Source organism: Stegodyphus dumicola, chromosome 9 (assembly GCF_044657685.1).
Source record: "Stegodyphus dumicola isolate Sdum_Otavi_A_Nest chromosome 9, ASM4465768v1".
NCBI lineage: Eukaryota > Metazoa > Arthropoda > Arachnida > Araneae > Eresidae > Stegodyphus > Stegodyphus dumicola.
The window spans coordinates 97,711,735-97,731,143 of NC_140776.1; the positions used below are offsets into that span (position 1 = coordinate 97,711,735).

Below are 19,409 nucleotides of genomic sequence, written 5' to 3' on the forward strand. Positions count from 1 at the left end.
TCTGGGAGAGAAAGGGTAAAATACTATCTAATGTTCTCCACGAAGACGCCTTTTTTGAAGTCCAAACTTTATAATGAATTTTTCCATCTCCTTGTGTATACTTTCGTAGTGGAATAATGCTTCACAAGGAAGATGCATATATAGTTTGATTCCTAATGTAAGCTTCGCATCTGTATACTCGAATCTTTCGTTAAATTATTATATAACAGAACACGGTCACTTCCACACATATTTCAACAAGGAATATGGCAAACTCCATTATCTGTATATGTGAGAAACAGGGAATTCCTGATCATTACACTTTCTCGCGCCCCTTGGCAATCACATAAAATCCCCACTCAATACTTTTTGCCATTCCAAAGGTTTCTAATCAAAGATAAGTATTAGTATGATAAGTTTAAAAAGATTTTGCAACGACTCTCTTTGTTATCCCATCCATTGCTCGCAGAAAAACCGCGCTCCTGCTATTCGTAAAAACCTAAAAACAATTTATTTCTACTTTTAACTGAATGAAATTTTCTGTGATTGTGTTTCAGAGATGTGGCAACACGCGATTATTTTTATTGTAATTGTGTTCTAAAGATATAAGTGAGTTGTGTTTCCAGTTTGTACGTTGGCGCAAAAATAAAATATTTATGATATTTATTGTGTAGAGTTTTGATTTCCAGCCCATTCTACAAAGAGATGAACATAACATTTTTGGTGTCAGGAAGTGGAGTAAAGTGAAAATGTGGTAGTGATAATGTGTATCATCAAATTTTGTGAGGAAAAAATAGTGTGTTGATATGGGAATATGTATTGCGCGGAAATCGACAGTGAAGATGATGGTTGCCTTGTGTAAATTATGGTGAGTAGTTATTTTGATTTATTGTAATAATGTTTAGTGTTAAATTCTCTTTATTAGTGTTGTGTATTGAGGTGTTCCTACTTGATAATTTGAGTTGATAGTGTCTGTGTTGAGTTTGATGTGTTCGTTTTGTGCTTATTGTGTTCTAATTGTCAATTCAGGGTTGTTGTAATTTTCTTTGAATTAAAATGAGTCTGAAGTTGCTTAAGTCATTAAAAAAGACGAGTTGAAGCTCGTCGCGGAGGAATTAGGATTAGTAATTACGAGCGGAGCGAAAATTGTTACTTTGAAAACTTTAATAGAAAATTTAGAAATTTATTAAAATGATGCTGGGTGAAAATGTGCTTTAGGCCCCTGCTTGGCGATTTTCAGCAGCGGCGATTTTTTGAAAATCGCCACTAATATATCAGAATACGTTGCGTAAACAAAGTTGCGAAGGCGGAGCTATGTGACGTTCATAAATGGGTGGGACTAAGATTGTGACGTCACAATGTATTCTCTACAGATGTAGAAATAAGTATACTAAATTTTTTGTATTTCAAACTACTATAATACGGTAAGTGAATTGTAACAATTATTAAAACTGTAAACAACGTCGCAGTCTCTCTCATACAGGGTGAATATTTTTAAGCTTTAGTATTTATACAAATAAAAACAGATTTTTTTAAATTTTAATTTCATATTGCGGAACATTTTAACTTATCATCTTTACAAAATTACCTTATTGCTACGTAACGACACCATCTCTTACATACTAGTAAGTAAATAATCTTCATTATTTTCTAAAAATTTTTAAGCTTTACATTAATAAAAAAGAAAAAAATATTTATGATTGAATATCAACATCATACCCAGCTTTCATTTCCCTGTTTCTTAAGTTCCTAAACCACGTTTTATACTCTCGTATTAGAATTCTACACATTAATACATTTAAAAAATCTAATTTCTCACAGTGAAAGAAAATAAGAAAATATTAAAAATAAGCAATTTTAAAAAGAAAAAATATTTTCACTTACCCTTTTCAGGAAAATAAAAAGTCTTTTTGAGGGTTTTTTTTTTTTTTTTTTTTTTTTAAATTTATGTCGGGGGGAAAACCTCCCTAAACCCCGTCTTTAAGAAAATTTACTTAGTTTTATCGGCCGTTTCCGGCGGATAAATCTTTATGATTGCCGCTAGAAAGGCACGATAATGTTCATCACTTAGTGAGTGGTTGTGCCATTTTCGCCACATATATTCCGCTAAATACAGTGTCTCAAAAAAGTGATGGGACACTTGTGCTTTACAAAAGGAAACTGCAATAAAATAAATTTAAAAAACATGTAAAATTTTTTGTGGGTGTGTTTCATACTTAAATTTAGTAACAATTGTTACATAACATACATTTTCTCAAAATATTAAAACATTAATTTAATAAAAATAAAATTGTTTAGAACGGAGCAGAAAATGGCTCACTTAAGTGATGGGACACTTACTTTTCCATCAAATATTTATCCAAAAATTTTACTTTTTAAAATGTTTTAATATTTTGTTGGATTTCCTTTTACTTTTAAAACATGATTTAATCTTCTTGGGATGGATTCGACTAATTTTTTTGTGATTTCTGGAGTGATTTTACCCCATTCTTCTTGAAGCACCGATTTTAATTGTTGTTTTGAAGAAATGGTGTGTTTGCGAATTCTTGATTCCAATTCTTGCCAAATATTCCCTATGGGATTTAATTGTGGAGATTGTGGGGGTATTTTTATTATTTCAGGACAGTTATACAGCAGCCAGAGTCTAACGTTCAAAGCACTGTGTTTGGGGTCATTGTCCTGGTAGAATTTAAAATCGTTATGAAAGTTCAATTTTCGTGCTTAAGATTTCAAATTTTGATTTAAAATGTCAATATACTTGTACTGATCCATTATACTGTCAATAAAAACAAGATTACCAACTCCAGCGGACGACATACACCCCCATACCTTAACTCCTCCTCCACCATGTTTTACTGTTGGCACCAAGTTCTGTTTGCGAAATTCTTCCCTGGGTTTTCTCCACAAAAAGATTCTACCGTCAGAACCAAATATATTAAATTTACTCTCATCAGCAAATATAACTTCATTCCAGTAATCAGAATTCTTATTTATGTTGGATTTTGCGAAAGCCAGTCTGAGTTTTCTATTCTTTACACTTACGAAGAATTTTTTCCTGGCTGCTCTACCGTGATATCCAGTAGACCGAATAACTCTTCTAATAGTCTCAGAATTAACAATTACTCCATATAATGCTTTTAAATCAGCAGCAACTTTAGGAGCACTCATTCTTGGATTTTTTTTTTTAAATATTTCGAACGATAATTCGCTTTATTCCATTGGATAGCTTTGATGGTCGGCCAGGTCTTCTTTTATCCTGAATCATATGATTCTTTTTATATCGTTTAATGATATTGAAAACTGTTGAATGACTGAAGTTAATTGTTTCAGTAGTTTCTCTAATAGATTTTCCACTTTCAATATGCAAATTAATAACTAATTTTCGAATTCCAGGCAAAGTTTCTTTTCGTTTAGCATTCATGGCTGCACAGAGCTAAAAAACACAAAAATTCCAAAACAAACTGGAGAGAAATACTGCAGACGATTTTATAAATTATTGGCAATTGCTTTTGAGTAAAAATAAATGCCCCAAAAGATATTTTTATTGCTCACTTCAGACGATTTTTATTGCATATTAAGTAGTGTCCCATCACTTAAGTGAGCCATTTTCTGCTCCGTTCTAAACAATTTTATTTTTATTAAATTAATATTTTAATATTTTGAGAAAATGTGTGTTATGTAATAATTGTTACTAAATTTAAGTATGAAACACACCCACAAAAAAGTTTACATGTTTTTTAAATTTATTTTATTGCAGTTTCCTTTTGTAAAGCACAAGTGTCCCATCACTTTTTTGAGACACTGTATGAATCAAATTCGCCATCTACGTGGTTTGTATTTCGACGTAAATGACGTTTGATTCCAGACCAGGTACCTTCTATGGAATTAGTGTGCGCACCCGACTCGGGATCACGGAAGTACAGACTGTGGTTGACAGTCAGATGGCTATAACCTAAATTTTTTAGTCCACCGTATGCCTTCCAGCATTCTGAAACCACAGTTGATCCCGGCAACACCCATTCAACTATCACTCTCTCCAAACTCTCCTTTGATCTATTCTGAACCTCTCTAAAAAACATCTGTTCGTTCCTCTCTCTATACCACCAATTACCCAATGACCGTCCGCAGGCTTTCCTCTTCCATACTTCATTTTCCCGAATTTGCTCTCATCCACTTCAACTATTACTCCTTCACCACCAACTGGAACACTATCATTTATCACAGTCGTCATACACACTTCTCTGCAAAACATAAACCAATCAACAACAGCATGTTCATGCACTTTCACTTCTTGAATCACAGATTCATTTCCCATTTTCAAAAACCAACACCTCGTAATTCTCAAAATATCACATATACTCAAATGGCTATGACTAAACCATGAACCTTTCCTTATACTCCTACAAACATCATGCGCATTCACTTTTCCTTGCTTTCTACATCGCCATTCAAATCCATCTATACTTCCCTTTCTCTCACAAAAACGCATATTTTCACCACATTTCGAACAAACAAAAAAAGTAGCAATCAAACCAACTTTCATACACAATTCAATGACGGCACGTTTCCCTTGCACTTCCAATAAAGTAATAAATTCACATGTACAATCACTCACCTCTCTCAGCATCACAGATAAATCCATAGCGACTGTTATTTAACGAAATATATGCAGAAAAATGTTAAAAACACACAGATAAAACCACTCGATTGATAACTACCAAATAACATTCAAACGGCAACTGAATTAACTGCCCAAATTACGAAGTAAAAATTCCAAGAGAAATCGTCTGCTTGGAAATTCTTTTTAACTGCAAGTATATATTTTTGAAAACATAAATTATCGTCTGCTACTTGACAATTTGTCTTCGGACATTTGTGCTCTCTCCGAAGAAATTTATTCGTATCTAGTTATTAAAAAACGCTGTGAAAGCCATGGCTTTTCGATATCTAAAGCTACGATAAGTAATATTGTCAACGATAGGAAATTAAAAAAAGACAACAAATATAATGAAATTAAAAAACAAAATAAAATCTGAAATTTAAGTTTAAAACACAAAATACCATTAGTTTTGCTTAAACGCTACGTGTAATTCACAACAAATGCGAGAGGTTTAAACCTCGTAGAAATTTACAACATTTTCATTCAAACATGGAAGTTTATTTCTCGCAAAATGCATAAAATTTATTTGCGTGCATACATATTTTCTTAAAGAGATATCAGTCACTATGCATACCAGAAACAGTGTATAGAAAAGCCTGCTATACAATTTGAAGTCAATTAAATAAGATTAAAAAATTCAGATAATTACACAAACTTGGCATTGCGCACTGCCTTGGCTTTGTCCATGTACAAGTCGATCTATTTTTACTTAGAAAACATTAGAGAATTGCACAAACTCGGCATTGCGCGCTACATTGACTTTTCCCATATACACATCAATCTATTTTCACTTAAAAAAACATCCCAGAATTGCACAAACTCGGCATCGCGCACAACGTCGGCATTGCGCCCCACATTGGCTTTGCCCATGTGCACATCGATCTATTTTCATTTAAAAAAACATCCCAGAATTGCACAAACTCGGCATCAGGCACAACCTCGGTATCGCGCACCACATTGGCTTTGCCCATGTGCACATCGATTTATTTTCACTTAAAAAAACATCCCAGAATTGCACAAACTCGGCATCGCGCACAACCTCGGCATTGTGCACCACATTGGCTTTGCCTATGTGCAAATCGATCTATTTTCACTTAAAAAAAAATCCCAGAATTGCACAAACTCGGCATCACGCACAACCTCGGTATCGCGCACCACATTGGCTTTGCCCATGTGCACATCGATTTATTTTCACTTAAAAAAACATCCCAGAATTGCACAAACTCGGCATCACGCACAACCTCGGTATCGCGCACCACATTGGCTTTGCCCATGTGCACATCGATTTATTTTCACTTAAAAAAACATCCCAGAATTGCACAAACTCGGCATCGCGCACAACCTCGGCATTGCGCACCACATTGGCTTTGCCCACGTGCACATTAATCTATTTTCACTTCAAAAAAATCCCAGAATTGCACAAACTCGGCATTGCGCACCACATTGGCTTTTCCCATGTGCACATCGATCTATTTTCACTTAAAAAACATCCCAGAATTGCACAAACTCGGCATTGCGCACCACATTGGCTTTGCCCATGTGCACATCGATCTATTTTCACTTAAAAAACATCCCAGAATTGCACAAACTCGGCATCGCACACAACCTCGGCATTGCGCACCACATTGGCTTTGCCCATGTGCACATCAATCTATTTTCACTTAAAAAACATCCCAGAATTGCACAAACCTCGGCATTGCACACTACATTGGCTTTGCCCATGTACACATCGATCTATTTTCATTAAAAAAAAACATCAGAGAATAGCACAACGTCAGCTTTTCCGATCTTCTAGGATTGAGCCAAAAAGAAATACAAAATATTAAAAATAAGCAACTTTAAAACGAACCATACAAGAAAAATTTTTTCACTTACCCTTTTCAAGAAAAATGTAAAGTCTTTTAGATGGGTTTTATATATGAATTTATCTGAGGGGGAAACCCTTTTGGATCCCTCCTCATCTTTAAATAAATTTACTAACGTTTTATACGCCGTTTCCGTAATATACGCAGAAAAAAGGCTAAAACCCACAGGGGGAAAACACTCGATTAAAAAAAGAACCACCGCATAAGAATATTCAAACCGCAACAGAATTAACAAGTAAAAATAAAAATAAATAAATAAATAAATTTTAAAAAATGAAAGCTTTTAGATTTTACGTTACGCCCAAAGGGGCGTTTTTTTTAACGTTTTGTGTGTTACCTTTCTTTATCAAATATAATGTTCTTTACACTTAAACCATAAAATTCAGTTCAACAGCAATATCGCAATATAATTTTAAAATGAGCATATCTTTAGAATTTCCGATACACAGTTTTGCACTCTGCACGTAAAAATGTTTTTTTTTCTCGCACTGTGTTGCCGTTGCTCGCTTTGAAATCTTTGAGTTTTCTAATCAAAAATTCGTTCAAGTTTTACAAAATATCAATCAGATAATAAAAAAAATTCCAAGTTTGGGCTTCCAGATACCCATATTAGGTTGGAAACGTATGTTATTCAAAATTTGATGGCTCTAGGTACCGTTGTTTTATCACAATGCGAGAAACATTTATGCAGATTTTTCAATATTTAATTTCTTTAAATATAACACAGGGCGATAACATTTAGTGGCAACAGAATAACAACACAGCCTCAAAACATCGGGTTAGCCATGTTGGCGCGTTTATTGCCCATTGAAAAACAATCGCCAAGCAGTGGGCTAAACCGCATTTTAACCTGAATTTGTGCAAAATGTTATTGATAATATTCTAGAGGAAAAGGAAATTAGATTAGAGAAAATACAAATTTAAAAACAAAAATCGGAAAACGAAATTAGATTAGAGAAAATAACTTTCTCAGTTAGAGGCGGAATTAGCTTTAGCTAACACTAGAAAAGACTTGCTACAAAATCCAAATGTTGAGACGGACAACTCAAATAGAAATATAGAAAATTTAATTAAAAGTGTAAAAACATTAACAATTTCTGTACCTACTAAAACAGAATCCTTTAATCTCTTTTTCCAGTCAACTGAAAGGGCTTTTAAGACAAAACAAGTACCTGAAGATTTAAAAGCAGAAATCCTATTAAATATTTTGGGAGAAAAGGTCACCAATTTAATGGCATATGTGAAGGAAGAAGATATTAATAATTACGATAATAACATAATTTTAAATAATACATTAATAATTAATACATAATTTTAAAGGAATTTCAGCCAATCCCTCAAGAGTGCTTAAATCATTTTCGTTCTATGCAAAAATTGTCATCTGAGAATTTTCTACAATTTGCATCAAGGTTAAGTGCAAATTTTGAATATTATTGTCAGTTGAGAAATGTAAAAGATTTTAAATCGTTATGTGATCTTATGGTTTCGGATAAAATATTCAGTGAACTTGATCGTGAGTTAGAGACCCCTATAGCAGTTAAACGGGGAAAGATATGGTTCGAACCCCAAGCTTTAGGTCGTGAATGAGATATTTATTCGTCATCAAAAGGTAAACAGACACCAGGATCCTTTTTTGCAAAATCATTTACAGGTAACGATAATAAAAGATGGAAATAATGTTAATAAACTTCGTAATTATAATTACAAAAATATTTCTGATGTATATGTATCTGGAGCAAAAGATCAAACATGTATTTTGTGCAAAACAAATCCAAACCACTCGATACAAAATTATCCTAATTTAAAAGGCTTTCAGAAATAAGCGTGTTGAAATAATTAAACAAAAAAACTTTGCTTCAAATGCTTTTCTTCTGAATGTTATGCAAAAAAAAAAATATAGAGCCAGAAAATGTTTCTGTGTAAAAGCTCATAATTCGATGATTCATTTCTATAAGCAAAATAAAGCTAAACTAGACAACGGTGACTCCGAAAAAACTCAATGCAATGCTTCAGTGTCAAGGTCAATACAAAAATCATCTGTGCTATTACTCAGTTGCAGTGTATACGTTAGCTCTATTGATAAAACAAAATTCAATAAAATGACGCGCGTATTATGCGATAATGGCTCCGAAAGAACCTGGTATACGAAGTCCCTTGTCAATCGCTTAAAATTAAAAACAATTAGAAAGGAAAAGCTGTTAGGTTTCTTTGGCTCAGTAAGGCCTACTGAGAAATTATATGAAGTGGTAGAATTAAAATTATTTATTAGATATAGCCCTAATCAGTGTATTCATATTGAAGTGCTAGTGGCCGGTACTATTACAGCGGCATCTGTTTCTGTTCCAAATGAAGAAGTACAAAATATTATGCATTCCCGAAGATTAGTCTTAGCCGACTGCTGTGACAGTGATATAAACATTGAGATATTAATTGGGGCAGATGTGTTTTGCCTTATTATTGAAGACTCTTCTTTCGAAAAAATAAACCAGGAAATTACTTGCGTGCCAATGATTTTCGGGTTTACTTTACAGGGAAGTCAAGATGTTTACAAGCCAAATGATAAGACTGCAGTTTGAGAGAATTTTTGTGTAGCCGCTTCAGATGTTCAGGTATTATGGCAGCTTGATGCTTTAGGAATCAAAGAAAAAGAAGACTTAAATGTAGTTTATAAAGCGTTGATAGATGAATTTGTGAAAAATTTAAAATTCGTGAATGAGAGATATGAAACTGATTTATTATGGAAGTTTAGTTACAATGAATTAGGAAATAATTAGTTTTAGCTAAAAAGCGTTTTGATGAGTTAGGAAAGGACTTTTCTAAAACTGATTGGCTTGCTAATGAGTAATAATAAATGACCAAAAACAAAATGGAGTTATTGAGGAATGTGAGAGAGATGAGCATGAGTATTTTATGCCTCATAGAGCAGTTGTTAGGGAAGATAAAGAAACAACCAAAGTTTGTACAGTCTTTAACTGTAGTTCAAAATCTAAAGGTAATATTTCTTTAAACGATTGTTTGAAAATTGGCCCAAATTTAAATCCAAATATTCTTGATGTGATTCCAAAATTTCGTAATTACAAAATAGCGTTTAATGGTGATATAGAGAAGGCTTTCTCAATGAAAACAATTTCTGAAAGAAACAGAAAATTCTTAAAATTTTTTTGGTATTCAGATAACTCTAGTGAAGAATATAAAATTATGAGAATGAGAAGACTACCCTTTGGATGTAAAAGTTCCCCTTTTGTTTTGAGTGCTACGATAAAGCATCATATAAAAAATATGAGAAAAGTAAACCGAAGTCATTTGAAATGTTAAATTCATCACTTTACGTAGACGATTTATATTATGGTGAAGACAGTGTAAGAGAATCATTTGAGTTGTGGTCGGATGCTGTATTAATATTAAAGAGTGGTGGATTTAATTTGAGGAAACTGAAGTCGAACAGTAGAGAATTAGAAAAATTGTAGATAGAAAATGGACTTAGTGACAGTGAGATAGAGGGAGCTCAACAGCTGAACGTCCAAGGGTTGAATTGGAATCCTAATAGAGATGAGTTGTCGTTGGAGGTGAAGGGATTGGTGGATTCGTGGAAAACGTTGCGACGCACTAAAAGATGTGTTTTACAGGCAGCTGCAAGAATCTTTGATCCTATAGGTTTGATTGCTTCATTTATGATACATATAAAGTTATTGTTACAGGAAATTTGGGACAGAGCGTGTGATTGGTAGGAGGAGTAGCAGGAGGAACATGAAGTACAAATGAGAAAATTCCCATCCATGAACGGTGGAAATTAGTCAGAGATTTCCCAATCGTTTTGGAAATCGTGGTCAAAAGACTACTTGACTCAGTTGCAAGAGCGCAACAAGTGGAAACTTCCAAATGCCGATTTACGTGTGAATCGGCATTGTGATGCTAATCAAGGATGAGAACTCGCCGCCACTTAAGTGGAAGATGACAAAAGTAATTTGCACTTACAAGGGTTATTGACCAAAGAGTAAGTTCAGCTGATGACGGGGTCATGGCGGCCCAGCGTGTTACGCCATCCATTGCTCGCCGAAAGAGCGCGCTCCTGCTATTCGTATAAACCTAAAAATAATTTATTTCTACTTTTAAATGAATGAAGTTTTCTGTGATTGTGTTCCAGAGATGTGGCGACACGCGATTATTTTTATTGTAATTGTGTTCTAAAGAAAGAAGTGAGTTGTGTTTCCAGTTTGTACGTTGGAGCAAAAGTAAAATATTTGTAATATTTATTGCGTTTGATTTCCAGCCCATTCCACAAAGAGGTGAACATAACACTCTTCCTACGGCCGAGAACTTTGTCAAGTATAAATTCTTTGTGCTGTGTAAAGTTAATGAACTTTTACATCCTGTGAATATGTTTAAAAGGATTCCACATGTATATTTCATAAGCTATAAAAACTTGCTTCAGCATACCCTTTTAAGTACTTTGGTAGACAGTTGCACGAATTTTGGGGATTTTTCTCCTCGAGCGATACGACTTATGGTAAACCCATTGCTGGATAAGTTACTTATGGTAACCGATACTTTGCTGTCATTTTACTTAAAATAAAATGCGTTTTATTATGCAGAGATTCCGTGTTTTAAATATTATTTATGGCTTCTAAATATTAAAAATCATTTTTATGTGAAATAAAAATTTTATTGTTTATGATATTTTATATAATTTTATGTTGTGGATGATGTAATCAATGACGTCACCTTACTTTAAAAGTAATTGGTTTTATTAATATCTATAAATTTAATCTAATGTTTTAAACATTATTTGTGGCTGTTAAATATTAAAATACAATTTAATTTTAGATTTTTTTAAAGGATTTGATTATGTATGATTATTTAAATAATTTTAATTCTATGCGTGATGTAATCAGCTCCCTGATTGGTTACTGAATATTGGTGCATTACCGCGCCATTTTAAAATTAAATTATTCATCTCTTCGAATTCCTTAGATTTTAAAGCGAATGGATATGTGCGTTTCGAAGATGAATATTGTTATTGGTCATTACCAAGAATTATTGGTATCGGAATCAAAAAATTGTCCTCTCAGACCTTATTTTGGACAACCTGATCCTAATCAAAGATTTATTTATAAATTGTTACAAGGGTCAGAGGAAATTTATTAAACATTTTTGGAGGAAACCTCGCTAATTGCTTCTTCAACGAAGAGCGAAAGATGTGGATCACAGATGAAGATCGCTGAAAGAGCCGATTCTGAGGACGGCCGTATATGATATTGTGGTCACGGTGGTAGAAATAACCGCTGTAACGGTAAAAAAAACGTATTATCCTTTTTTACCGGCAATTTTTTTTATTGATATCTAAATTATGATTCTAATTTTTTTGCGGTACTTATCAATATACGACAGGTAAAATACTAAAAAAATGCAAGAACATATTTTTCTTTTACTTTATAATTGTATACTTCAATTTTTATTTAAAAAAATTAAGGTACTATTCCGTTTTGAGGACTGTAAAAAATTTGCAGCGAAAATGTATGCGCAAAAGCGCCAAATCTAGCGTACGCGCTGATTTTCAGATTGGGTAAGTTTATATAGTTCTATATTTCTTAAGACACCGTTGATATACTAGTTTAATTTTTAAGTCCTTTTTTGATTTTAAATTCTTTTTGATAACCTACGGATTTAACAATTTGGGAATTGCCCATGACGAAAAGTGTGCAATAGAATTTTGGGTATAATGCAGAATCACCCATTGCTTGACGTGTTTTTAAGAAATGCACATACTCGGTATCCATGTACACAGCGACCTATTTTCACTTAAAAAAAATCCCAGAATTGCACAAAAATGGCACTGCGCACACCCTTGTCTATATCTATGTACACATCGACCTATTTTCACCTAAAAAGTAAAAGAAAATTGACAAAAATCCAATTGTTTTTAACCCCTTGTAAAAAGCGGAAACAAATAAGTGGGCGATTCTGCACTTTACCGAGAATTTTTTCAAAGAAAAAGCATCATTCATTATAGAAAATTAGGTTTGAACAACCAACGAGATGAAATTATGCTTTAGCGATAACACGGTAGCGAAATAGCGATGCAGGCATCCATTCAGTTATGTTTAGCAATTTTTATATAAATTATAATAATGATCTGAAATAGTTATTTACTCTTATGCTTCCATTCAGTCATGTTTAGCCTTTTTTATATAAATTATAATAATAAAAAGTATTATATGAAATTAACCTTTCATCTGAATTAAAACATTAATCTTAGATAGTTATTTACTATTATACTTCCTTTCTTGCGTTAAGGTTGCCGCAATTATTTTTGGCAGCATTGGCATCAACAATAGTTTGGCGATTTTTTACGGCCCTCAAAACCGAATAGTACCAAAATTAATATACTGTTTTCAAAAATTGCTGAGATATTTATTGCCACATATGTTTTAATGTTGTAATTATATACTATAAAACGTTTTTTAAAGTATTTGAATTTAAGTAATTTTTTAATTAGTTTAAACATTGGTATGATATTTTTAATTCGATATTCAATTATATTTTAGTCCAATTAAACGTTGGCGCAATGTTTTTATAGTGGCGTTTTTATTCTATTTCTTTGAAAGTAATTTAACCTTAATTTAGTATTTTATACTCGTAGTAAATGTATTTATTCACCTTTGCCTGCCATCTTAAAAAACAACGTTTTCAGCAAAAGTTTTATCCATTATTTTAACAATATTTATTTTTTAAAGTTTCGAATACTTTGCGCAAAATGCGCAAAATACGTGAAAACAGCGTTTTTCAAGATGGCTGACGAGTGTAACACCACGCCAACAATTGCGCCAAAGTAAATCCCCAAAAATCCGTGCAACCGTCTACCAAAGTAGCATCCTTTTTTAAAATTGTGTTGGTTTTTGTCAAAATTGATTTTTGTATTCCCAATTATTGCATTCTCAAATCTCTAGCCTCTAAGGTCCTTACTCACAATATTTTTTTTATCTTATTCTCAGACGATTTGATCCCGTGGACACTTTTTTAGCATTATTAGTCCAGTTAATTATAACATTGTGTTCCCAATACTTAATACATGTATATCAGTATGTTTATCTTTTATTTATTTTGTCTATCTGTTATTTTTCTTACATCAATACAGATGCTCTCGGTTTAATTTGTAAATTTAGAATTGCATTTAAATTATATTTTAATAATCTCTTTATGTTCTACAAAAATATTTTTAATAAATGCTGGATGCAGGATGTAGGTTGGTGTTGCACGATGAACCATAATAGGTAAACTCTAAATCCTTTGCAAAACTTCAGTTGCTCATCTCTCTTTCTCTGTAAACTCTTAAAAAATTGCAAAGTGTTTTAGGAGTCGTTAGTACAAGAAGGCATTACTCACGGTACATACTGGTTCCCCACACTTTTGCCTGTATACTTTCGTAATAAAAGTGGTAGCTCGTCCGGTTAAAAGTTGAAAGATTTCTGTTTCGTATTTTCGCAAGGACGTACTGCGAATTTTACATTTCTTGACTTCGAATACCCTAATATTTCGCCATCTTCTTGCTTGTCGCTATAATAATTTTTTTCCACAATGATAATGGAAACTAACATTCAGTAATTAAAAAAATATACATATTTTAATTTTAATGAAGCGATATTAGGCAAATGAAAATTTATCTTTTACTGTTTTCACATGTTTGTTTGATTTAGGAATGCATATCCATGGACGACTGATCCTTTTTCAAGAGTCACTGACCTCGGAGATTAAGGAGATTTAATGGAAGAGTGAAACGAAAGGAAGTTGTGAGTAAGCGAAAACGAACAGGACGCAAATGACCAAAGTTTAGTTCAGCCGTGAACGGAGTACAAATAAGCAGCACTGATTGCCTTTTAAATAAATGTTGTAAGCACTTTCAGTCAGAAAAGTAACCAATTGTTTATGATCATGCCTCTGTAAATGAAGAAAGTCATTAGTAGTCATTTGGCTCTTAAATGAGCTATCTATAAGAAATGTTTTTCTTGCAGGTAAGAAGAATATACCCGAAGTCAAAATTGTGAATTTCTTTGTTCCAAAAAGAGAAATAAACAAATCTTAGATATCTAATCATAGTTGCTTAAATAAATGGATTGCTAAAATATCCACAGTGCCTCTTCAGCTGGTGTTTAAATTTCTTTGAAGCTTTTATATTCGTATGAATGTATCTTCTCTAGTTAGTAATATTAATTCCAATCCAGTTTTCCTAACGCTTTCAAATTTTTGATAGCGTTTCATATTTTTCTTCTTGTTTCATTCTTCATTAGATAGCCCTATATTCATTTTGGTCTGCCTATTCATTCAGTTACCTATACATGTGGTTTCCGTTCTTTCGACATTTGCAAAATTATGTTTTTTGAAGAAGAAGAAGAGAGAACTATGTCTGATCTCAATCGAAAACTGCAGGGTTTTATTCATAATCTATGCCGATCTACGATCCATATTTTTAATCCTTGTACGAAATAAAGGAAGTACTGTAATCCCGAAAAATTTTAGATATCATATTTCAACTAAAATATCCATTTTTACCACTATCGAATACAATCTAACGATGTTTCTGCTTGACATCTGTACGTACGGACAGAATAAAGGTCCCTTTTTCCCAAAAAGGATTGCAAAAGGGTTTTAAAATGGATTCAAAAGAGATTTTTTTCGTGACGTCTGTATGTACGTATGTATATGTCTCGCATAACTTTGTAATTCTGAGTAACCAGTAGACTCAGAACGGTGAAATTTGTATATAGGACTGCTACAGTACGTAGTTGTGCACCTCCCTTTTTGGTTGCAAACGGCTAAGCCAAATGTATATAAATATATATATGCCCACTCTGTTACTAGGCTCGGTGAAATCAGTATTTTTATTCTTATATATTGGTAAATTGTGCATTTTTTGCTTTAAAAATAGTTGAATTATGTTGTTCTTATGTTTCGGTTAAGATTTTCATGCCTTTACTTAATTTGCATGCAGAATTATTAGCAATTTAAATGCTGTTTAAATGAGGCTAAGCCTAACTTAGCAGCCGTATTTGTTTACATTTGAAACTTAGCAGAATAGTGAATTAAGTCAGTTTCTGCACCTTCAGTGTCTTTCTGCTGAGTTGGACAAAAAGTAAACTTTTCGTTTTGTGCATAGAAAAATCTACTTTTTTGCCAGCTGGGTAAATTACTTGTTTTTGCGTACAAACTCTAATTTTAATTGTAAAAATTTCTTTTTGAATTGTTTTAACTGCATTTGGTGTTTTATATTTTTCTATATTTTTCAATTGTTAATGAAGATATTTTGAGGTTCTATGTATTTTTGCTTTGCTACGAATTGATAATTGAATTAATCGAATGAGAAATATACCTCTAATGAAATTCGAGGAAATAAGTTTAAATTAAATGCAACAAAACATGCGTATAATTTAATAGGCCGTAGAAGGAAGTCATGTGGTGTCCGCCTCAGATGTTTACTTAACGTAAAATTTCATAAGAGAGTGTCTCTTTTCCTGTTAGAACTAATTTGCTGTTAGAACTAAATCATTTGTACTGCTTAAGATCTGCAGTATAGTAGAGCTGTATTTTACCCTAAGAATTCGCGAGGAGGGGATCGACTTCACAGCGCAAATGGAAGCATTGTAGTTGTATTTAAGATACTGGTAAAACGCTAGCAACTAAAATGCAGCTGAATCTCTATAATATAATTGTAACTATATTTATTTTGTAATTATCAACATTCCGTGCGATTTTTCAACGTAATATTGGGATTGTTCGACAATTTATTATGTAAACTCGCATAAACAAAATTATTTTAATATTTTTAATTCGCTTTGACCTTAAAAATGTCTTTCCAAATTTCTGAACCCTACATCACGTCTGTGAGCTACCAGAGCTGCCATCCTGAGATACCAGATATTTAAATAATTTTTAAATGCGATCTGTCAAGCAGCCACACCTCATAATGCTGCTAAATGACTTTCATAAAATTTTTATATTTTAATTATAATCCTTAACAAACGAAACGATTTAAACCACAAAATATATTTCTTAAGAAACAATTTGTAATCTGTCCAACTGATAATTGCAACATTTGTTGCATTACTGTAATTAATAAAGGATATTTCTAATTCAATACATTACATATCTGATAAGGAATTATTTGGTTTTTAAAACATTTTAATTTAAAACTATCTCAGCGTAATTTATTTCCACTTTTCATTAACAGATTTAGTTATTTTGGGGGATTTTGTTTTAGACGTTTACTTTTTGTGGTAGACTATATTTTTAGCTAAATATTGTTGAGAAATATTGCTTTTTGCAAGTTTACTGTAGTTTGCTGATTATAATTAAATAATTATATAATAATTATAGTTAAATGAATAAATAAAAAAGGTAATCTGAAAGGTTTCAGAATCTAAAATCAAGTTCAGGTAATCTGAAAGATTTCAGATTTTAAATTACGTCCAAAGGGGCGTTTTTTTAACATTTTATGTGCTACCTTTACTTATTAAATATCAAGTTCTTTGCACTTAAACCATAAGATTCAGTTCAATAGCAATATCGCAAACTAATTTTAAATTGAGCAGATCTTTAGAATTTCCGATACGCAGCCTCATGCGTTGGAGATAAAAATGTTTTTTTCTGTACAACGTTGCCATCGCTCGCTTTGAAATCCTTGAGTATGTAAGGATTATGTTGATTTTATTAACAGTTAAATTTTGAGTTAAACTTCCTTTCCTATCGCTTCTTAATTTCAACTTACCACTTCCGGCCAGAACGTAGTTTTAGAATCACGTTAGAATGCAAATTGAGGAAGAGCGGTATTTAACCGCGAAGTTCTACTGTCTTAGTGAGAGAGAACCAAAGATTCTGGTTAGCACGTGTCCGCCATTTTAGACTACTCTCTCTTAAGCTATTATTACGCTCGGTCGTACTTTAGGCCCTTAATAGCTTCGCAGTCAATTAACGTTAAGGGGCCAACTCCGTTAGAATCTTGAGAGCTTTGGCTATATTTTTTATACTCAAAATTAGTTAAGTTTTAATTCTTAGTTTCCTAAGTTCAAGGCTTTATTGAAATTTCCTAAGTTCAAGGCCTTATTATGTCGGCTTTATTGAAAAACTCCAAGACGGAGTTCTGTTAAACTTTATTTGGAATAATAAATGTCATTTCACACTTCTCACTTGTTGTTTTCTACCCCATGAACTCAAGCAAATATTCGCTTAGTTCTGAAGATTCTTCTCATTCAACTGTAATTTAGAAGTACACAGTAGAGAATCTTACAAGTTTGTTAATCAAGAATTCATTAAAGTTTTACAAAATATGAAATCGATAATAAAACAAATTCCAAATTGCAAATTTGAGCCTTCAGATGCCCATGGTCGCGGTAGGATTACGTCATTCAAAATTGGATGGCTCTAGGTATCGTTGTTTTATTACAATTTGAGAAACATACATACATTTAAGCAGATTCTTCATTATTTAATTTCTTCAAGTATAATACAGGGTGATAGTATTTGGTGGCAACGATTTGAAAAGTGATATAGCCTTTTAAAGTTTTCAAAGCAAAATCGCAAAACGAAAACAATAGTCCTTTGGAATAATAATTATAATCAGAGATTATATACCATAATATGATGAGTAAAGCAAACAAATCATGATTAAGTACTCCTTGCTTGCAATTAAATAAATATTCTTGTTTTATTTTATTTATTATTTTATGCAATGTAGCCTCAGTTTTCTAGGTTGATGCTTAAGGTTTTCCTTGAGATTACTTTCCAGCTGTTCATAGAATTTGACATTGTCTTAGATTTAAAATGCAATTTTTACGTTATTTTAATGGTAATAAATTTTTCGTAAAAAGAGTAGCGAAATTTTCTTTTTGAATGCTCTTTACTCTCTTCCAGGACAATGATTTAGACAATAACTTAAATATTTCATTGAGGCAATATAACAATCTGCGTTGACCAGATGACATTTCCCTGTTGCTATCACGACAATTTCAAACATTTTGGGGTATGCTACGTAATCATTTGTTTCGTACACAGACACGGCCGTAGAAATGAAAAAAGGAATGAATCTTTGCCTGCAATTTTAGAAAGGAAAGTTATCATTATAAGCCGACAGTTGACATGAGCGAAGAATTTTCTCAGGCATAAAGATATTAAGAATTTTTCCGTATAATTATACGGTTCTTGAACTCTTATTAAAGATTGAAAATACTTGAGTTATCCTATGTGTAGAAAAATAACAACACCAAAAATTATTTCTTTACATTACCTTACATTATGCTGCTGCAATATTAATAATCCAACAACACTAATAATTTTTGTCTCAATTACCGGCGTTTGTAACTGGCGAATTTCCAATTAAGAGCGCGGTTAGTCTCTCCAGACAGATTTGTGAAATACCAAAGGAAGAAGAGGTTAAGCCTTCTTCCACGCATTGGATTGAAGCAACGAGATCTCTTCCCTCTCGTGGTACTCAGAATATGCAGTTATTTACCCCTGCTCGATATAAGTTTAACTTTAAGGGGACAGTGGACGATGATTTTAGAAAAAATCGACAAAAAATTGGGAAATAAAAATTTCATATGATAATATTCTTCGGTTTAAACTCTATCGTCTACAAAAAACCGCTTTTATGTAAAATTATTTTTAAAGAAGTTATAAGCGTTTGAATACGCTTGTTTACCTTTTATCGTGATATTTAAAGGGACATTTAAATGTCAATAAAATGGTAAACAAACATTTGAGAAACATTATTTTAATTTCCGCGACACTATTTTTACTGTTAGTAAGATATAAATGTGTAAGGTTATGAAGACTGTTATTTATGCAAGTTTTCACGGATGAGTTACCCAGACATTATAAATACCCAACAGATGTCATGTCATATTTTTTTTTTTTTT

The 19,409-nt window shown here is 32.5% G+C and overlaps 1 long non-coding RNA gene across 1 annotated transcript; it reads left to right on the top strand.

Annotated features, from left to right (window-relative positions):
- Positions 1–601: 601 nt before the first annotated feature.
- On the top strand, positions 602–17,677 carry LOC146995428 (uncharacterized). Its single transcript, XR_015043042.1, has 2 exons — positions 602–847; positions 14,199–17,677. It is a non-coding gene; the product is annotated as an uncharacterized LOC146995428 (long non-coding RNA).
- The last annotated feature ends 1,732 nt before the right edge of the window (positions 17,678–19,409 follow it).